Genomic DNA, 20,864 nt, shown 5'->3' with positions numbered 1-20,864 from the left:
TATATAGCCAAACATATTGGTACATGCCTTTAATCCCAGCACTGGGGAGGCAGAAGCAGGAAGAACTCTATATGAATTTAAGGCTAACCCAGTATGCATACAGATTTAAAGGTCAGGCAGGGCTGCATAATATGACCCTCTTCTTAGACAACAAAAACAAAACTATCTACGTGTGTGTGTGTGTGTGTGTGTGTGTGTGTGTGTGCCCAAGCACATGTGAGGGTTTGGTTTGTTGTGTTTTTGAGACAGTCCACTAATATTGCCCTCATGATCAACAGCCAAGGGTGACTTAAAATGTGTGTGTAGGTTCTGCTCCATAGGCCAGAAGAGGGTAAACTGAGTCACAAGTGGTTGTGAGCAAATAGAAAAAAGAAAGAAGGGAAGAGGGAGGGAGGGAGTGAGGAAGGGAGGGAGGGAGGGAGGAAGGGAGAGAAGGGAGGAGGAAAGGAGAACATAGACTAGTCTCCAGCTATAGGCTGTTCTTCCAGAAGATCTGGGTTCAATTCCAAGCACCCACATAGCAGCTTGCAACTGTAGGTTTTCCTGTGCCGGCAGCCACTCCCAAATAATCACTCAGAAACTTAATTGTAAATGCTTGGCTGATGCTCAGCCTTATTACTAGCTATCTCTTACATTTAAATTAACCCTTTTTTTTTTTAGTCTACATTTTGTCATGTGGTCTGGTACCTTTTCTCAGCATGGCATGCCCATCTTGCCTCTCCTTGCCTCTGATGGAGACTCCAGACTCTGCCCTTCTTCCTTCCAGAATTCTCCTAGTCTGGCTCCCCTGCCTAACCTTATTCTGCTCAGATATCGACCAGTCAGCTTCTTTATTAAAACAATCATGGTGACATATATCCATCCAGTGTAAAGGAATATTTCACATACAACCATCTGTAACTCCAGTTCCAGGGGTGACCCCCTCTTCTGGTCTCCATGAGCACCAGGCACCCAAGTGGTGCACAGACAAAATACCCATACACATAAAATAAAATACAGAATAAGCAACAAATACAGACTTTATGTATTCACACCTTCATACATGTGGGTGTGAAGTAAAAAGGTAAGGGCTAGAACAGTCACACATACCCCCCCCTTTACTTTTTCTTAAAATATCTAGCATTTACATCTTTCTTCCTGGGTCCTAACCATCAGTTTCTGGCATTCTTCCCAGGTTAGCCTGCTGAGATTACATGGACCACCACATCCCACAGTAAATAGCACTTTCCATCTTTATCTTAGTCTGTGATTTTTTTTTAATTTATTACACTTTTATTTAGAGAGAGAGTGTGTGTGTTCGTTGTGTGGGTGTGTGAGTGTCACAGTGTAGGCGTGAGGCTCAAAGGACAATTTTGGGGAGTCAGTTCTTTCTTCTACTATGTGAGTTCCAGGATTTGAACTCAGGTTGTCTGGCCATCTTGCAAGCCTCAGTCCTATAACTTGTCACAGGATTATTTAATCCAGGAATGTCTTAGTTGTTTTTCTATTGCCTAAATAAGACACTATTACTGTGGGACAATGCTCTGTACCCTGTCAATTATATTTTAAATAAATGCCGATTGGGCAGTAGCGAGGCAGGAAGTACAGGCACAATGACCATACAAGAAGTAGAGGTGGGGCAATGAGAATTCTGGGAAGAGGGAAGTTTGATTCTGCAGTCCTGATCCAGCCACAGAGCAAGCAAGATGCGACTACCTCACCAAAAAAGGTACCAAGCCATGTGGCTAACAGAGACAAGAATAATGGGCTAATATAAAGTATAAGAGTTAATAAGAAGTCTGAGCTACTAGGCCAATCAGTTATAATTAATGGAGACCTCTGTGTGATTTCTTTGGGACTTAACAATTGCAGGAACTGGGCAGGACAGAAACCTCAGTCAACAAACGGCACCCACGTGGACAACTACATCCACATAAAGCCTGAGAGAGCTTGAGAAATAATTCTAGACAAAAAAAAAATAAAGTAAAGCATGGCTTATTGATAGCATCACTTTCTCGGGTGGGCTCTGCTTGCCAGAGGCAAGCACTCTCATTTAAAAGAGGATTTCTGACTCAGCTTTAGCTGTAAAACCTTGCAGCTTTTTTAAGAGGTCCTGCCACGAAACACTTAAATGGTGTTGATGAAAAGCTGACTACATGCCTTTTGGTGGTGGCAGGGACCTTGAAATGCCATAGAGTTGTGGCAATAAACATGGCTTCGGCTGGTACCTCCACCTTGAGGCTAGACTCTGAGAAAGCTAAGGAATGGCTGGATCCAGCTGTCAAAGCCATGGCTTTAATCCTAGCCATATCACTTAGCAAATTAAAAACTCATTTGGTCAAAAAAAGAGAGATACAGCAAAAATAGTTTCAAAAGATAAAGCCTCTAAACAGTTTACAGTGTGCTTAAAAATATATGTAGCCTTGAGAGAGAAAAAAAAGGTTAAAGTTCTTAAAAGAAAAAAGAAAAAAAAAGAGAATAGTTGGGTATGGTGGCGCACACCTTTAATCCCAGCACTTGGGAGACAGAGGCAAGCAGATCTCTGTGAGTTCAAGGACAGCCTGATCTACAGAGTAAATTCCAGGACAGCCTAAGATACACAGAAAAACCCTGTCTCAAAAAGCCAAAAATTAAAAATAAAAATAAAAGAAATAGAGTTTAAAATAAAGCCATGTAAGCTGGGCGGTGGTGGCGCACACCTTTAATCCCAGCACTTGGGAGGCAGAGGCAGGCCGATCTCTGTGAGTTTGAGACCAGCCTGGTCTACAGAGCTAGTTCCAGGACAGGCTCCAAAACCACAGAGAAACCCTGTCTCGAAAAACCAAAAATAAAATAAAATAAAATAAAAAATAAAGCCTTGTAAAGATGAAAAATACACAGAGAGTCTAGATACTGTATGTTATTATGTTCTCTTTAAATTGTTTGAATGCCGAGGAAGGAGCAACAGCTGACAAAAACTATTTGCTTATAAATGCTGCTGAATTAATCCAATAGGTATTTTCAAAATACCTTGACTTCAAAATTGAAGTCAAAAGATATGTTACTTTGGAGAAGAGGTTTTGCTTTTGTTTCCACAGAAAATGAGAGGCTATGGATTTATTCTGAGTTAAGAAAAATCAGATTTGATCAAGGAAGACCACCTGAAAAAATCTCCAGTAGTAACAGATGGCCCAGATGTCAGAGTTCTATATCCAGAACAGATTCAAGACTGCTGACTGAAATGGTTAAGTCTTACAGGATACTCCTGTCAGGACTTGATCATAATTCTAAATTTTCTTTATGTCCCCATAAAATTATCAGTGCCCCAACCAGCAGGAAGTAGTCTGGAAAACCACACCCACTTTCCTCAAAAAATGGACTATGGCTATTTTTCTTTGTTTAAAATGTTGGTTACAAGTTGTTATGGACAATGGTCAGAAGAAAAGCTAAACAAAGGATATAGATTCAGAGTTCTTATTTTTAAAAAAAAAATGGGGGAAGTGCTGTGGGACAATAGTTTGTACCCTGATAATTGTATTTAATAAAATGCTGATTGGCCAGTAGCCAGGCAGGAAGTAGAGGCAGGCCAATGAATAGGAGAATTCTGGGAAGAAGGAAGTCCTAGCCCACAGTTGTGACCCAGTCACAGAAGAAGCAAGATAAGGTGCCTCACCGAATAAGGTGCCAAGCCACATGGCTCACATAGACAAGAATAATGGGCTAATATAAGTTATAAGAGTTAATAAGAAGCTTGATCTAATGGGCCAATCAGTTTATAACTAGTGTAGACCTCTGTGTGACTTCTCTGGGACTTAATGACTGTGGGAACTGGGCAGGACCAAACACTCAGACAACACACCATGACCAAAGCATCTTATAAAGAAAACACTTATTGGGGCTCCTAGGGGCTCCTAGTCCATGGCCATCTTAGCAGCAGACAGGATGACGCTGGAGCCATACCTGAGAGTACACCTGGTCCACAGGCAAGAGGTGGAGAGCAAGAGCTAGGTGGGAACAGCATGAGCTTTCGAGACCTCAGCGTCCGACTGCAGCGACAGACCTCCTTCAATAATCCACCCCTCCTAATCATTTCAGAACCGTTTCACCAACTGAGGCCTACGCATTCAAATATATGAACCTATAGGGGGTCATTCTCACTCCAAGGAACAACAGCTACATTTTCTTACAAGTGCCCATTGATAGTGTCAAAGTAAGTGTATTGGTTGGAGATACCCTGTTTAGCCATAAATGTCTCTTTTGAGAATACCTCACCATAAGTCCCCATATACGACTTCTTAGGCAATGCTGTGATAGAAAATAATCAACATGCCCCTTTGGCTAGTTGTGACAGTTTTCCAAATGAAGCAAGGTGTGTGAGCCCTCCTTTCATTCCTAGCATGTGCCCATCCAAAAGCGCTTTCTGTTTGCTGGATGTCAGTTGTACTATTTATAACCTAGTTAACAATGCCAGCTAGAGGCAGGGGAAAGTGTGTGCTTCAAATGCAAATTCAGCAATAGTTTCTACAATTACATGTAATTGCTCACTCTATTATGTTGAACATCAGCATAACAAAACTGAATACAGAAAGGAGAAAATAATACTAAAATTATGTTTTTATACTCCCTGAGGATTCTTTTATTGAATTAATTAAAACAGTGCAAAATGAAAGCAGACTTAATCTATAATGGACATTTTCACACAATGCAACATTTTAATAATTTTATTTATTTTGTTTTTATGAGTATGAGTGTATTGTGTGTGTGTGTGTGCAATATATGTGCAGTGCCTGCAGTGGCCAGAAGAGGGCGATGGATCTCCTGGTACTGCAGGAACAGTTATAAACCGCCATGTGGCTTCTGGGAAGCAAATTCAGGTCCCCTGGGAGAAAAGTAAGTACTCATAGCTGCTGAACCATCTCTCCAGCCTCAGGAAATGCGCCTTTAGTAACCTGTTAGTCATTCAGAAGAAGACAATGTAACAATGACTCTTTCTTCAAACTGGTATTTCCGCAAACTTTCCTTACCACTGCTTTATTTTACCAGGTTGTAATTCCCTTTTGGAAACCCTCGGGGAGAAGCAACCAGGTTGAGTTCATGCCTCCTTTGCGCTGGCATTCACTAAGAGTTGCTATGTGAGACACATGGCCTGGATACAAAGTTGGATAACAGAATGGTGTTACTTCTTCCTTCCCTCCCACATTGTGGGGCTCATAGGAATGAGTTATCATGGAAACCAACCAGACTCTAACACAGAATCGCTATATCTGGGTTCAAATCCTGCCTTCCCCATTTAGTATGAGATGGCATTGTTAAGTTTCAAATCTGGAACAAATTGCTGAGGGGCCTATTTAACATTTTGAAGCAGACCTGGCCACCAGATTCGCCCAGGATCCCTCTGTTTGGGTTAGGATCACAGCACAGCCTGCCCTCCACCCTGAACTCTCTAGGCCAGAGGCTGGGCTGCCCTTCCTTTCCCAGAGGCTCTTCCCTATATAATCCAACCATTTGGTTACCCAACCCTTTTGGATCTTTGGAATCTTGGCTGCTGCATCCAGTTCCCCTCTCTGCCTCTCCCTTCCTTCCTCTCTCTCCACATGACCCAACTCAGCCTGGCTATATCCACTCTAGAAGCTCCCAGATGCCGCTTCCTCTGGCCAAGTCTCCCACATGTCTATAATAACCTTAATAACCTTTCTCCTCTGCCATACTAGGAGCAGTCATGTCCTTTCCTTCCTCCTTCCTTTTATTTCCTTTCTTTTGATGTCTTTTTTTTTCTTTCAGATGCCACTTGGGGAGTATATTTTCATTTTAATCTTTTGGTGTCTAATCTCAAATTTTGCATATGCTGGCCTAGCACTCAACCTCTGAGTTCCATCTCGTCTGTGACCTGTCTGTATGGCAGGAGCAAAGACATTCTAAACAGACACATGTGCTCACCTCATTGGCTATCCGACTATTCATAGAAGAAGACCCAAGAAATTAGAATTTCCTCCAGGAGAGGTGTCTTAGTCAGTGTCCTATTGCTGTGAAGGGACACCATGACCACGGCAACTCTTCTAAAGGAAAGCATTTAACTGGGGTTGGCTTACAGTTCAGAGGTTTAGTCCGTTGACTTCATGGCAGGAAGTGTGATGCCATGCAGGCTGACATGGTGCTAGAGAAGGAGCTGAGAGTTCTATATTCGGATCCACAGGCAGCAGGAGGAAAGAGACACTGGGCCTGGCATGAGCATCTGAACCCCTCAAATCCACCTACAATGAAGCACTTCCTTCAACGGGGCCGCCCCTACCCCAACTAAGCCACTTTTCCTAGGGCCACGACTCCCCAAGCACTCAAATAGATGAGCCTGTGGGGACCCTTCTTATTCAACTTACCCCAAGAGGTGACAACCTTACATGAGAGATTTGGAGCCAAGACTACAGAGGTTGGGGGCCATACCTAACCTGACTATTTATGTGATCTCTTACTTTTTGTTTAAACACTACTGTCAGTCTGCCTCCCAGACTCCCAGATAGGGAGGCCCTCAATCTCTCTGTTCCTCTTCCCAATGTAGCCATGTTGAATAAATCTCACTTTTCTGCTTTTCATTGTTAATTTGGGTGCTTTAATTGGCTTACTGAGGATGGGTGGCCAAACCTGGCTTATTGGGGCACAGGCTGTGACCCCCAAATCCAGTAGCATTTCCTCTTGTTTCTTTTTTTTAAAAAATATTTATTTATTTAGTATACAATATATCCCTTCAGGCCAGAAGAGGGCACCCGACCTCACTACAGATGGTTGTGAGCCACCATGTGGTTGCTGGGAATTGAACTCAGGACCCTTGGAATAGCAGACAATGCTCTTAACCCCTGAGCCATCTCTCCAGCCCCTCCTCTTGTTTCTTGAAGAGACTGAGAAAGAGGTCTACAGTGAAACTATCTCAAAAAGCTGAAAGAGAAGAGAAGGGGAGAATTGGAGTCACCCATGCTGACTAGTAATTACCTGCTACATTGCTGTTTCTCAATGATACAAGGGCTCCAGATCAATAAGCACTGTTGGGAGAAATGGGTTTCCCTTTGTTTTCTGAACCGAGTCACTCACGAAATAGTCCAGTATGGCCGGCCTCAAGCTCAGTCCTTCTGTCTCAGCCTCCGAGTAGTGGTGGTCACAGGGACAGAACACCACACTGGGCTCTCAAGAAGCATATCTTCTCATACCAGTCAGGGAGCAATGACCCAGAAGCCTTCACGAGAAGAGCATAGTGGAAAGGGGGGGGCCCAGAAGGGAAGAGGGTTTAGACTGCTTGCATGGCTCGGAGACCTGAGTGTGAAACCCCAGACTTGGTCATACCTGCCTGCAACCCCAGCACTGGGGGTAGGGTTGGGTAGACAGAGGTGCCCAATGGGTACTCAGTGGAGCTTACTCATCCTTAACCTACAACCAGGTTCGGAAGAAAACCCATCTTAAAGAAATAAGGTAGAGAATGATAGACCAGGACATCTGAGATCCTCCTTGCCCTCCCCCCACATACACACACAGACACATACACAGAGACACACACACACAGAGTCATACCCACCTATACACACACACAGATACATGCACAGTCATACAGTCATACACATATATACACACACAGAGTCATACAGTCATACCCCCATAGTTATACAGTCATACATACACACACAAACACACACACAGTCATACAGTCACACATACACACAGAGTCATACCCACATATGCACACACACACATACATGCACAATCATACAGTCATACACACACATATACATACAGTCATACCCACATACACAAACACAGTAATACAGTCATACCCCCATAGTTATATAGTCACACACATACATAGTCATACACACACAAACACACACACGCACTGTCTAAAGTCATCTCTTAGGGTTAGGACTGGGGTGTAGCTCATTTGGTAGGGTGCTTGTCTAGAATGCAGGAAGACCTAACTTGCATCTGTAGTGCCATAGGAAACCCAGCAAGGTGGTATATGCCTGTAATCCCAGCCTTCAAGAAGTAGAACCAGGAATACCAGAAGTTTAAAGTCACCCTTCATGTTTTTGTTACTGTTCTATTGCTGTGAGGAGATGCATTAAGCAAGGCAACTTATAAAAGAAACCATTTAGTTAGGGGCTTGCTTACAGTTTCAGAGTCCATGACCAGCACGGCAGCAGGCAGGCCTGATGCTGGAGCTGAGAGCTTACATCTGACCCCCAGACAAGAGGCAGAGAGATGGGGAGAGGGGCTGGTGTAGGCATTTGAAACCTCAAAGCCCACCCCTAGTGACACACCTCCTCTAACAAGTCCACACCTCCTAATCCTTCCCAAACAGTTCTACCAACTGAGAACCAAGCATTCGAATATATGAACTACGGGGACCATTCTCATCCAAACCACCCCAATCTACTGCATGGTAAGTCAGAGGCCTGTCTGGGTTACATGAAATACTCCCCAAATTAAAAAAGAAAACAAAAGCCTTTCCTTTTTCCCCCTTGGTGGGCAAGATGGCTTACATCTTTAATGTCAGCAGAGGTAGGTGGCTTTCTATGAATTTGAAGCCAACTTGCTCTACAGAGCAAGTTCCAGGGCAGCTAGGCCTACACAGCTGAGACTTCCTCAAAAAGAAAAAATAAAATTAAAATGTTAAAGATGGGGGAAATCATAAGGAACAAAGAAAGGCATCGTATGCTGGTTTGTTTGTTTGTTTGTTTGTTTTGAGACAGTATCTCAATGTGTAGACCTGGCTGTCTTTGGACTTGCTCTGTAGATAGGTTACCCTTGAACCCCTAGAGATCCACCTGTCTCTGGGATTAAAGACATGTGCCACCATGTAGGGTGTTGTATGAGGCCGCTTGTTTGTTCCTGACTGCTCAGCCCTGAAATAGCCACACAGAAACTATGTTAAATCACTGCTTGGCCCATTAGCTCTAGCTTCTTATTGGCTAACTCTTACATCTTAATTTAACTCATTTCTATTAATCTCTATATCACCACGTGGCTGTGACTTACTGAGTAAAGTTCCATCCGGCAGGCGTCTGTCTCTGGTGGGGCTACATGGCTTCTCCCTGACTCCACCTTCTTTCTCCCAGCATTCAGTCTAGTTTTCCCAACCTACCTGTGTTCTGCCCTGCTATGGGTCCAAAGCAGTTTCTTTATTAATCAGTGGTAATCACAGCATACAGAGGGGAATCCCACATCAGTAGGGTATGCTCATATACTGTTATTGTTTCAGAAACAAAGACACAGAGAGAGAGAGAGAGAGAACAAACTGTGTGTTCCTGTAACCATACAGCCTCAACTAACACACACACACACACCCACACACACCCATAACAAACTGTAGGAAGAAACAGATACTAACATATACTTTTCAGAAACTAATCAATCAAATGTAGTGGCTCATAGGTAACCACAATATGGGGAGGCTGGCATAGGAGGATCATGAGTTCAAGACTAGCTAGAGCCACACTGGAAGAAACTTTAAAATAAAACAAAGCCAGTTTGGTGGCATAAGCCTTTAATCCAATCACTTGAGAAGCAGAGGGAGATGGATTTCTATGCATTCAAGGCCAGCCTGTATTGAGACCCTGTCTAAGGAAGGGAGGAAGGGAGGGAGGTAGAGGAGGGGGAAGAAGGAAGGAAGGAAAGAAGGAAGGAAGGAAGGAAGGAAGGAAGGAAGGAAGGAAGGAAGGAAGGAAAGTAGATAATAATAAATCCAGGGCCCTGTGCAAAGGCGTGCTATAATCAGAACTGAGAATACCCAAGAACAGAATGCCGGGGCCAGCCAGGCTAGTCAAACTGTGGAGCTCTAGTTCAGTGAGAGACTCTGTCTCAAAAACAGTAAGGGGCAAGGGCTAGCAGGATGTCTCAGGGAGTGAAAGCCAGGCGACCTAAGTTCTATCCCCAGACCCATGTAAAGTGAGAGAGAACCAAATTCATGTGGTTAGCCTCTACATATGCACACTGGCACTCCGGCGACCCTCCCGTCATACACATATAAACCCCCATAATAAAGAAATTGACATTTGTTTATAAAATGTCCACATTAAAACTTGCAAAAACAATGAATAATTTCTGGGCCCAATTGTGTGTCTGTATCACGCCACACTCTAGGAACTGTAAGCCAACAACAATAGCTAACGGCAGGTTGAACTGTGACATCAGTGTTTAACTTACAAAAATGGCTTTTACTTTCTTCAGTCTGTACCTTATACATAAGAGAGAGTCAATGAACCAGTGTGTAGAAGATAAGTATCACTCTGTCTAATTTTATCTCTTTCGGCATTTTGTCTAAGAGCATATCCCTCAGTTACAGTTAGAATTTAATATAGTAAACCTGCAGTCGGCTGGATGAAATGCAGAGAATCCGGGCTTGTGAGATGTGAGGCGGGAACTCACAATAGAGTGACCAGTACGGGTCTGCACAGCTAGCTGGCTGGGAATTCTGGGAGCCCAGCTGACACAGCTACATTCATGCCCAACTTGGCTACAATTTGATGCCACCTGGTGGCAGTAGTTGGTCCCACTGTAATATCGTAGAGGGTGACTCTGAACTCTGAGACCCCAGGATATCATCACTGTTTCCAGAATGTCCCAGGTGGCTGGGCAGATTCCGTGGCTCAGCTCAGAAGCAGTGAGGACCAGGGCACTCTTGACCTCTTTTCTTTCAGAAGTTCACATTTCCTCTGATTTCATGGCTGCAGCTCAAACCTAAAAGCTTGCTCCCCATAGCGTAGCCCTTTAATTCCCACCTCTTTAATCTGTTCACACAGAAGCTAGGCAGGAATGGGAGCTAGTTGTTAATTCTGCATTATAGCTAAAATTACATCTACAGATGTCTTTTTCTTTTTCCATTTCTTTCTTTCACTTGTGTGTGTATGCTTTCATGTTTGCATGTGTGCATGTTGGTGTGTGTGTATTTGCATGTGTGTGCATGTTTGCGTTTGTGTGCATGTTTGCATGTGTGTGTGCATGTTTACATATGTGGGGTTACATGCTTGCATGTGTATGTACATGTTTGCATATGTGGGAGTGCATGTTTGCGTGCATGTATGGGGATGCACGATGTCCAGAATCATCCTCAATGACTCTCCTTATTCACTGAGCCAGGTTCTCTCAGGCAATCTCTGAACTCAGTGATTCGGCTAGTCTCATTAGCCAACTTGCTCTGGGCATCCCCTCTGGGCACCTTTGGTGGCTGGCATGACAAGCAAGCCACCATACCTTCCTGCATTTTATGTGGTGGGTTTGGGGATCAAAAGAACTCCAGTCTCAGGCTTATAAAGCAAGCACTTAGCCAGGTGGTGGTGGCTCACGCCTTTAATCCCAGTTGGGAGGCAGAGGCACACAGATCTCCGTGAGTTCGAGGACTAGTTCAATGAGCTAGTTCCAGGACAACCAGAGCTAAACAGTGAAACCCTGTCTTGAAAAAACAAACAATAAAGCATTTAACCACTGGGCCATCTCCCCAGTCCCTAAAATTATATTTTTGCTTTGTTTTTTAAAGATATAGTTATTTTATTTTATGTGTATGAGTGATTTATCTGCATATATGTATGTGTACCATGTTCATGCCTGGTGCCAACAGAGACCATAGAAAGATGTCAGAGAGGGCCCCTGGAACTGGGGCCACTGATGGTTGTGAGCAGTGAAGGTTATGAACCACTGATGGTTGTGAGCCATCACGTCAATGCTGGGAATTGGACTCAGATCCCCTGTAAGGATAACGTGATCTTGACTACTGAGCCATCGCTCCAGCCCCCATTTGCATGTTTGTTCTGAGTGTGTAATCACGTGGCTTTACTGTGGTTATTGCTATGAGTATGTAACACATGGCTTTATTGCGGTTATTGTTTGTTACGGGTATGTGATCACGTAGCTTTACTGTGGTTATTAAGGATCCCTGTGAAGCTCACAACATAACTTTTTTTTTTTTAGAACTTTTGGTTATTGTAAGTATTTAGTTGGGTATAAAAGGCCTTTATTATAGGACTGGCATGGTGGAACACTCCTGTAATTACTGTGGAGGCAGGAGAATTGGGATTTCAAGGCTATCAATGCTACAAAATGAGTTCAACCAAAACTGGTCTGGGTTACATGAGACCCTGTCTCAAAAACCAGAGACACAGAGAAAGAGATGGAAGAAAAGAAAAGCAGGAAGCATGTGATGGCAAAAAGACTCTATCCAGAAGATATTAGTGTTCTTGCATAAATGTTAGCTATTTTTCAAGAGGGTCATGAGTTTAGGCCAACCTAGGATATATGCCAAGACACTGTCTCAAACACAAAATGCCCGTGCTTCTTAGAAGCCGCATGGAGACATAGGCTGTAAAGGCACAGAAGTTGGTTCCTGGATATTCGACTTGGCCCTTCACTCTTCCTGGCATCTCCCAGTGTAGACGTGGTCTGAGATCTCCAACGTCTCTCTCGCTCTCCTTTGCTTGCGTCGGTCAGAGGCTGCATTTGTCTTTCGTGAAGCAGTCAAGCGCCACACTGGTTGCCACGTGTTGGAAGCTTTGCGGCGTAGGTTGGAAGAAGGCCTGCTCACCATGGTCTCTCGGATTTAGCTATTGTCCGTCTCCCTGCCCGTCCCTCCAGCTACTCACAAGCGCGAGTTACAGTCCTTCAATACTGCCTCATTTTCCTGCGTAGGTGGGAGCCCACAGGTTCCCATCCTTCTCAGGTACAATACTATTCTGTTCCATGCATCCCCGCCCTGCCTCCATGAAGCCTCCCCGATCTGTGCTGGCTCCTTGTTCGCTCCAACTCCGGCGTTTCCTCTGATGCCACTTGACTTAGCGCTCTGTTTCCAGGGACAGTCCCTGACTGAAGGGCTGAGATGATCTCTGGCCTATTGGTGTCTTAATTCCCTGAAGACTCAAAAGTCTGCAAGGAGTTAATTTTGAAAGCTTTTGTCACACGATAACTGGCCGGGTCATCATGCAAAAAGCTCTCCTGCCAAGACAGGCATGCTCAGCCCTATATTTAGGTCCTAAGTGGTCTCGCTCACCTCTCTCTATAACTGATGGGAGTCACACTGTCACTACCATAGTCATGAGAATGTAAGTGCTGGAATTCTCTTACTCGAGCCTAGACTAGGGACCCTGGAGTAACTAAGTCGTTTATTTGCCTGCCTGTTGCCAAGAGCACTTCGTACATTTTTGTGTATAAAGTATACTGTTAATTTACTGAAAATAAGAATGATCATGCGGACTGGAGAGATGGCTAAAGGGTTAAGAGCACTGGCTGCTCTTCCAGAGGTCTTGAGTTCAACTCCCAGCAACCACACGGTGGCTCAAAACCATCCATGAAAAGATCTGGCGCCCTCTTCTGGCCTGCAGGCATACAAGCAGGCAGAACATTGTATACATAATAAATAAAGTTTGTCAGTGGTGTACATCCTTAATCCCAGCACCAATGAGGCAGAGGCAGGCCAATCTCTGTGAGTTCGAGGTCAGCCTGGTCTACAGAGTGAGTTTCAGGACAGGCTCCAAAGCTACAGAAAAACCCTGTCTCAAAGATCTCTGTGATTTGGAAGCCGGGCATCTCAAAAACTATCAATAAATCCACAAATCAGTCACTGAAGGAGAAGAACCTAGCACTTTACATTTTTTTTTTTCAGATATAGGCCTAAAGAGATGGCTTAGCACTTAAGAGTACTTGCTGCTTTTGGAAGACCCTGTTTCAGTTCCCAGAACCCATGTTTTAGCTCACACCCATCCACACGTAGCTACAGTTCTAGAGGATTTCACAGCCTCTTCTGACCTCCTTGGGGAGCAGGCACCCACATGGCATACATACATAACATGCAGGCAAAGCATTCAATTTAAATTTAAAATTAAAGAATAAATTAATCTCGGGGCTGGAGAGATGGCTCAATGGTTAAGAGCACTGACTGCTCTTCCAGAGGTCCTGAGTTCAATTCCCAACAACCACATGGTGGCTCACAACCACCTGTAATGAGATCTGGCGCCCTTTTCTGGTGTGCAGGCATACATGGAGGCAGAATGTTGTATACATAATAAATAAATCTTTTAAAAAAGAATAAATTAATCTCAAAATTAAAAAAATTTCTTTTCTTTTTTCTTCAAGACAGGGTTTCTCTGTGTAATCCTGGCTGTCCTAGAACTCACTCTAGAGATCAGATATGCCTCAAACTCAGATATGCCTCTGCTAGAATTAAAGGCATGCACCACCACTGCCCAGCTAAATGTTTAAAATTTTTCAAGTGTAGATTATTCAGAGGGCAGTAGCAAGTAAATGTGGATTATTGGAATCCTGTGTATAATGGTAAAAGTAAAATGCTGCAGGTCCCTGAGTGGCTGCAGCGGGCCATGAGACCACGTCACAGGACCCAAAGTGGTGGCAGGCAGTTTCCCAGGCAGGATGGTGCAGTTCCCCACATGGCTGCAGTGAGCCACAAGGGACAGTGAGGCCCAGGCAGGGAGCCACATGGTGGGTGGGAGACCTTGATGGGGCAGCCAGTCCCACAAGGACAGACAGATGGGCACGCCACAAGACCACATCGTAGATTATGGAGGGGAAACGGGAGAAGGGGGAAGAGGAGAGAGAGAGAGAGAGAGAGAGGCTAGAACCTAAAGATCAGCTTGCCTTGGCAGACAAGGGAGGGAGTGGGCATGGCTTGCTGGTCTCTTAAAGGGATAGGACAGACCACTACACTGTGACCCCATTTCCCTCAGACTCACACTGGTTCTAAAGGACACTTCTTCCTGCTCAGTGCTGATTGTGTAGGTCACAAGGGTAATGAGGACATTTGTGTGAAGGAGTTTCATCTTGCCCCACTCCAGATCACTCAAAGGAGGACCACATTGAGCCCAGCATCTCTTTACCACCACTGAAGTAAGGGATGAAATAAAGGTAACTCTTTGTACTTAGCAGAGTGAAAGAGTTTTATTGCTTTAACCCTTTAAGCCTCCACGGATCTCAGTCCATAGCTAGCCCAAGCTAGCCTGGAACTTACTGTGTACCCCAAGGTGGCCTCAAACTGTGACAAACCTCCTGCCTCAGCCTCCTAGTATGAGGAATGTCAAATGTGTACAACCAGGCCTGGCTCAGTTTTTTTTTTTTTTTCTCTGTGTAGCCTTGGCTGTTCTGGAACTTGCTCTGTAGACCAGGCTGGCCTCGAACTCACAGAGATCCGCCTGCCTCTGCCTCCCAAGTGCTAGGATTAAAGGCCCTGCCATCTGTCTTGTCTTGAATTTTAATATGAAATGGCTAGAATTCACAGAGCCAACCACATGGCTTTGGCTCAAATCTTTAAACCACCGATGATACAATAACTAAGAAAAGATCTACAATTAAATTCAGAAACTGCCCAGGAGAGAATCAAGAAAACAAGGTCTTGCGTTAGTAAAAGAGAACAGTGTGTGTATGGGTGTTTTTGTTGCTGTTCTTGTGATAGGGTCTTACTATCCGGTGCAGTCCTGCGTCAGCCTCCTGAGTGCTGGGTACCTTGTCTGACAGTTGTCACATACATGCAGTATGAGACAAAATGAGTTATTCTGTCAATTGGCCGGTGTGATGATTTGAATAGGAATTGCCTCAGAGGCTCCTATATTTGAATGCTGAGTCATTAGGAAGTGGCGTTATTTGAAAGAAGTAGAGAGACTAAGAGATATAGCCTTGTTAGAGGAAGTGTGTCACTGGGGCAGGCTTTGAAGTTTCAAAAGATCATGCCAAAACTTGAGTCAGTCTCTCTCTCTCTCTCTCTCTCTCTCTCTCTCTCTCTCTCTCTCTCTGTGTGTGTGTGTGTGTGTGTCTTTCTCTCTGTCTGTCTTTCTCTCTACAGATCAGGATGGAGTTCTCAGCTCTATGACTACCTGCATGCCACCATATTTTCCACCGCAATGATGATGGATTAAACCTCTGAAACTATAAGCTCGTCCTCAATTAAATACTTTCTTTCATAAGAGTTGCCTTAGTCATAGTGTCTCCTCACAGCAATAGAAGAATGTTGAAGACAGCTGGATTGGGATTTCCTCCCTAAAGGACTTTCCTAGTGCTTCCTTATGGTTGGCAGTATGGGAAAATTCTAGAGCTTTTTAAGTAACTACAAATCTAATCTGTCCAGTAAACAGATAGAAGTTTCTATTGTTTGAGATACCAATCTATATGTCTCTATTCTTGGTATTTCCCCCCTCTCCTGATGCCAGGCAATATCTCCGTTAGGGCTCCAAAAGCTCAAAACCCAGCAGTTAGGAATTTGAGTGTTAGACAAAGTTGGGCAGAAGCTGAAGGCTTCTGGAAAACTCTGTGGTTGCTAGCTGGCAGGGCCACTATGTGGGCCTCCAGGTGACCTGACTGGAAGGAAGGACTGGCTATGAGTACCAGGCACCAGGTCACAGACGAGGCCATGGGGGACAGGGGAGGGGTTCAGATCCATATAGACAGGCTTCAGCGGGCCCAGTGAATTCTAGCCATTTCATATTAAAAACTCTAGGCAAGTGGGGTGGTGGCACACACCTTTAATCCCAGCATCGAGAGGCAGGTGGATCTCTGAGTTTGAGGCCAGCCAAGTCGTCTACATAATGAGTTCCAAGTTAGTAGGAGTTACATAGTAAAAAAAAATAAATAAAATAAAATATTCTAAGCAGTTTGGGCTTGGGCTGTATGGCTCAGTGGTAGCATGTGCGGGGCATACATATATAGGGGAATCCCCTGTAATTCCTTGTACAGGGAGAGAGGGAAGGAAAAGAAAAGGCAATTTCACTTAAAAGTCTGGATGTCTGCATCTCTTATTGGCAGATTTGTCTCTATTAGGCCCATCTGTCACATGCCATGCTAGCCTTGAACCTGTGATTCCCTGCCAAGTTCTGGGAGGTGTGTGTTGCCATGGGGTTAAAGGTGTGCACCACCATCACCTGGTTCTACACTTACTTTTTAAAAAAAGTTTATGATTTCTAGATTGTGTGTATCCGTGTGTGTGTGTGTGTGTGTGTGTGTGTGTGTGCATATGCGCATCTGTATGGGGTACATGCAAGTGAGCGCAGGTGTCTTCAGAGGTCAGAGGATCCCCTGAAGCTGGACCTGCAGACCCTGTGAGCTGCCTTGGTGCTGAGAACCAAACCCAGGTCCCTTGGAAAAGCAGTGGGTGCTCTTAACCTCAGGGCAATCTCCAGCCCCCATTAACTGTGTGTTCTCACTGGCCAGGTTCCTTACTCCCAAGCCCCCAAAGCACATGCAGCGGAGGCTACTGGTCCCTGCCCTGGAGAAGGATGGAGGATGCACTTTTCCTTCCGTTAGGGGCAGGATGATGCTAATTTAGGTTTTTTTCTTTTTCTTTTCTTTTCTTTTCTCTTTCTTTCTTTCTTTCTTTTTTTTTGGTTTTGTTTTGTTTTTGAGACAGGGTCTCTCGACTTAGTCCTGGCTGTCCTGTACTGGCTATGTAATCCAGGCTATGAACTGTGTGCCACCACATCTAACTCGTTAAGTTTTATTTTGGGGGACTGGGTCTCATGGTTCAGGTGGCTTTAACTCATTGTGTAGCCAGGCTGGTCACAAAGTCACACCCATCCTTCTGTCTCAGCCTCCTGGGATCATGGTTGTGAGTGAAGCCCAGCTCTTGGCTTCATTTCTGCCATGTGTTTGTATTGCATATATACATTTTGCGAGGGAAGGATTTCGAGACAGCCCTGGTTGTCCTGGAATTCACTCTGTAGACCAGACTAGTCTCGAACTGACAGAGATCTGCCTACCTCTACCTCCGAAGTGCCGATCACCTCCGGGGCCCTGTTGAGCGAACAAACTGAGATGCCAAGCCCGAGAACCTGAGTTTGAGCCCCACGACACATGGCAGGAGAGGACAGACGTCCACAGCTGTTGCATGTGTGTGAACACACACAGAACATAAATACAGAAAAATATAAAAATGTGTGCACACGCTTGTGTGCATGTGCCACAGCGGTCGTGTCAGAGAACACCTTGTAGGTGTCAGCTCTTTCCTTCTTTATAGGCCTGGGAGCAGTTCGGGTATCCACAAGTGATTTCAGTAGTTTTCATTTAGCATTTTGATCCACAACATAAAATCTATCATCTGTCTGTCTATCTGTCTATTCATCTATCTATCTATCTATCTATCTATCTATCTATCTATCTATCTATCGTTGAAGGAGCTGCGGGCCGCGTTCCTTCCGCCCCAGCTCCTGGTCACCTGGCTAGCTTATGCCCCGAAATAACAACACACAAAGTGTATTCTTTTAAACACTGCTTGGCCCATTATATCTAGTCTCTTCTCGGCTAACTCTCACACCTGGACTAGCCCATTTCTAATAATGTGTGTAGCACCCCAAGGTGTGCTTACCGGGAAGATTCTAGCCTATGTCCATCCTGGGTCGGAGCTTCATTGTGTCTGCCCGGGAGAGAGGAGCATGGCGTCTGTCTGAGGTGTCTTACCTCACTTCCTCTTCCTCCTAGCATTCTATTCTGTTTACTCCACCCACTTATGTTCTAACCTATGAGGGCCAAGCAGTTTCTTTATTTTTTAACCAATGACCTTCCTTCATCAATCTATCTATCATCTATCTATCTATCTATCTATCTATCTATCTATCTATCATCTATCTATTCATCCATCATCTATCTATCTATTCATCCATCTATCATCTATCTATCTATCTATTTATCTATCATCTATCCATCCATCCATTCATGCACTCACTATGTTGCCTAGTTTTATCTTAAACTGGTCTCAAATGATCCTCCTGCTTCGGCCTTCTACTTAGTTAGTTCAGGCCTGTGCCATTCACAGCCTGTTTAAGTAACTTAAAAAAAAAAAAGACAGTTGTCATGGCCAGCATTGGTAGTACACAAAATAATCCCAGCACTTGGGTGGTACAGTAAATAGGATCAGAAGTTCAAGGCTAGCCTTGGAGACGTAGCAAGTTTGAGGCTAATTAGGGCTATATGAGCCCTTGTCTCAAAAACAAAAAAAACCAGAAAAACCAAATTAATAATAATAATAATAATAATAAAGAAAAAAGAAAAAAAATCAACCATTCAAAGAAAAAACATTGTCTCAGGAGTTAGGTGTGCTGACAAACACCTATAATCTCCTTTAGGAAGATTGAGTTGAATTTGAGGGCAACTTGGGGTACATAGTAAATTCCAGGATGCCAGGGATATACAGCAAGAGTATCTCAACAAGCAAATAACAAAAACTCCTACCAATCAACTTGTACATGTCTCCCCCACCCGTTCCCCCCCCCCCTTTTAAGTATTGATTGGCAAGGAAGCCCTTTTCCTTGGCTCGTATTTCTTGCCTGTCCTTGCAGCTCTGTGATCAATGTAGGGGAGCCTGCCTGTAGGTCCTGGGGCATCCCCCCGGCACTAGGGCCTTGGTGGCTGTAGTGCCTCCAGGCAGCACTCTGGGCTCCAAATGAGTTCCAGTTCGGACTGGCACTTGTTTTCTCAAGGGCTTGAAACTGCAGCAGGGTTTATTCTTCACAGTGTTTAACCCTGAGAATCGCAGTGTGCTAACGAGGAACCAATTAAAATCAGAGCCCAATAGCTGGGCTAGGTGCTGAAAATCTGACTCTCAGAAGTCCACAAGTACTTGTCCGACTCACGAAGAAAGCGCCCAGCTGCAGTTATTTTTGTATTTTCTTTCCTAATCTCATTTTGGTGGTAGGACTTGTAGCTCACTGGGAGAGCTTGTGCTTAATGCGTCCAAAGTCCTGGTGTCTGCCTGTCAATAAAGGCCATTAAGGGGACACTCCTGGTCAAGAGTCTAGAATCTCTGGCCTATGGGTGAAGATCTAACAATCCAGGTGAGTGGGTCAGTCACCTGGCCAAGGAACCAAACCTCAGGACGGAGTGCCCCTAGGTAGGGCAGGTTCACCCTAGGCCACACTAGAGCAGGTGGAATAATTGTCCCTTAGGGAGAGACAGACCATACTTCTCCCTTCCAGTGTTTCTACCCCATCCTGCAGACACCACCTACTACCTGAGGTTGTCATAAGAGGCTCACTGGTTCTGTCCATCCTCCTGATCCTGACTCAGAAAGGTGCAACCTTTCCTCTTCCTGTCCAGCAAGTTTACCGCTGTGCTGTTCAGGGATTCCTGTCTCCAGCGCTCCCCTCCATCACAACTGTGTGTCTGCCATGCCCATGGCCTCCATCCGGGCCAGCTTTAGCAGCCTGGATTTTCCCCATTCTTTGCTCCTGTCTAGATAATTGTCCAGCTGCTTTTCTCTTAAACTCTATTGAACTTGGGCTTTCATTTGAGTCTGGTTTTGTTTGTTTGTTTTGAAACAGGATCTTTCCAGTGTAGCCCCGAGTGTTCCAGAACTTACCATGTAGACCAGGCTGGCCTCAAACTCATAGGGGTCCACCTGCCTCTGCCTCTGGGATTGTAGTTGTGTGTTGCTGTGCCCAGCTGAGTCTGTTCTTAAGTTCTTTTATTAATGAGACTAAGAACCCAAGAAGGGACCCTGATTTCTCAGGCATCATTGGGTTCTATCCGTAGCCCCGAACACCGAAGCTGTCCCCCTTATATCTTCTCCTACATTAAGTAGTGGTGTGTTGTACACCTGTCCATCATTCCTCTAAGGGTCGAATTCCCTACCTCTTATCACACCGTGGCTAAGTCTCGGGGTGTGTCTTTTTGATAAAGTTAATACAATCCCTCCCCCATTGTGAGCAATCACAGAATCTGGATCTTTGGTTTGAAGTTGAAGACTTGGCAAAATTATACATGCAGCAGGCAAGAAATAAAGGAAACGTCTCACAGGGAACAGAAAAACATGTTGCATTGTTTTAAGACTTAACTACAAAAAGAAAAAAATTCCCACTAAATATTTTCTTGGCAAATATAAATATATTTTTAGCAATGATTCAAAAACCTAGAATAACAGTTAAAGCTCTCTGAAACCTAATGTACATCAT

This window comes from Alexandromys fortis, unplaced genomic scaffold (genome assembly GCF_014885135.2).
Source record: "Alexandromys fortis isolate MF-2015 unplaced genomic scaffold, M_Fortis_MF-2015_v1.1 scaffold_175, whole genome shotgun sequence".
Classification (NCBI taxonomy): Eukaryota; Metazoa; Chordata; class Mammalia; order Rodentia; family Cricetidae; genus Alexandromys; species Alexandromys fortis.
Note: the sequence above shows the minus strand (reverse complement) of the source record.